Source organism: Pteropus alecto, unplaced genomic scaffold (genome assembly GCF_000325575.1).
Source record: "Pteropus alecto unplaced genomic scaffold, ASM32557v1 scaffold204, whole genome shotgun sequence".
Taxonomy (NCBI): Eukaryota; Metazoa; Chordata; class Mammalia; order Chiroptera; family Pteropodidae; genus Pteropus; species Pteropus alecto.
Window position 1 is genome coordinate 417,870 of NW_006435766.1, and position 2,154 is coordinate 420,023.

Sequence of the window (2,154 nt, forward strand, 5' to 3'; positions counted from 1 at the left end):
TTATGTTAGCTTGCACAGTATTTCCTGAAGTCCGAAAGCATGTCATGTCTTCTATTCCTCCTTAAGTCTACTCTCTCTATGATCATCCCGTTTTGAATTATGGTTTAATGTTCATTTATTGTTGGGATTATGATTAAATTGCAATTAATCTCTGATAAAGCCATGTCCACTCTGATTCAATAACTCAAATATTTTGAGGGTATATTTTATTTTGTTACTTCTTTAATAATTAACTTCTGGTTAATTAAACAAGTACTGCAATAAATCCATGTGAGTCATTGATGATAACTTTAAATTGACTTTTTAAAGTAATATTTTGAGTCACTGCATGATTTTGATATTCATACCTCCTCCAATGTTTTAATGTTTATAATATCATCTTGAGTAATAAAATATTTTGAGAAAAATTTATAATATAGCTTAAAACAAATCAACAATCAGTCTTTCATAGTTTATACATTGCTTTATCATTCTGATCTCCAATGATTAAGCACTTTCTTTTTCTTATTTTAAAAATATTTACTGAATCATTTATTATTATTATTATTAACTATTATTATTATTTATGTCTACAGCACCTGGTCTTCCTAAGTGGTCTCCCATCCAAGTACTAACCAGGCCCGACCCTGCTTATGCTTAGCTTCCAAGATCAGACATTGGGCTTGTTCAGGGTGGCATGGCCACAGACCACGGACCATGGCTCCACTGGGGCGTGAATCCAGGACCTTCTGCATGTAAAGCAGACATGCTAACCACTACACTATGGAACCATGTCCCTGAATCATTTCTTAAATTTTTTTTCTTTCAAGGAAACTCATATGTCCCCTGAAACAAGCTTATTTTCAGTATAAGACTTTACCTTTTCAGAGACAAGCTGTTGAATCACTGATACTTCTCTTCACGAAATCTCCTAAATGGCAGATGATTTAGCTTCTGTATATCTTTAATGATAGATATCACAGATACATTGAGTTTAAAATTTCCAAGAATAGTTTTGAGTATTGAAGTACATTTGATCATTAGAGAGTCTGAAAAATATTGAATTGACCAGGTCAGATTTGATGGGTTTGGATCATCGTGTTTCATTACAACCTACATACAGAAACTTATGCATCTTCAAATGTCCTTGCTCAAACATGGAGAACTGCTTTAGGCCATTAAAATCAATAAGATGGCTGGTTATATTTAAATTAGGTAATCAACTAGGATTGCAAGAAACCCTGTCCAAGTTGAGTCCAAAAACCTTTAAAATCAAACTGTAGCTTCCAGTGAGTTACTTGCTGCTTTAATCAAGTCAGGAGCAATTTAGTCATTGCTTCATCAGCATGTATCTGCCACTGCACTAATTCATAGAAAGTTTTGAATGGCCTGCCATGATTTTCTTAAGTTGGGTGAAGCCCATGTGGCCATGCCCAGCCAGTCCTACCTATCTACAAATGTTCAGGTTTCCACATATGGACCACACAGCACATTCAAGGCAATCAAAATCTGTTAGTAGTGGGATGATCCGTCTGGTGTTTTCAGCTATCTTAATAATTAATTGAGTAGCATCTGACTCAATAATTCAATGATCCAATTTGGTCAGTAATGTGACCAGGCTTTCCTGATGATTCATCTAATCGTTTTGATTTCTAGAGTCTAGTGACAGAAATAGTAAAGTTTTGATGAGTTTCTCTATATATTCATATAACACAGCTATAGGAAAATAATTCATAAGAATATAACTATGCCACTAATAAGGGTGGGGAGCCATTAACTCAAAAATTAAGGGATTTGTCATTCATATGTCATTCAATGTATTTGTTGACTATGCCATTCCCATTTAAGATTGTTATACCTACATACAATTTTTTAATCTAACATCTATTATCTATCTATCTGTCTATCTATCTATCTATCTATCTATCTATCTATCTATCATCTATCTAAAGATGAGATGAGAGAGAGAGAAGGGTACATAAAAATATGAAATATGAAGACAAACATTTGAGAGTTTGGGAAAAATTTTCTTGTTTCATAAATTTAAAGTGTTTCATGAGAAAGAAGTTATGTTTTTTCTAATATAAATATGTACATAATAAAAATAATAATATATTATTTAGATATAAATATATTTATGTATAAAATATATATTTTTTCTGTCCCTCTCCTTTC

The 2,154-nt window shown here is 32.4% G+C and overlaps 1 pseudogene; it reads right to left on the reverse strand.

Moving 5' to 3' along the window:
* Nucleotides 1-566: 566 nt before the first annotated feature.
* LOC112479349 lies at nt 567-688 on the reverse strand (annotated as a pseudogene).
* Between the last annotated feature and the right edge of the window lie 1,466 nt (nt 689-2,154).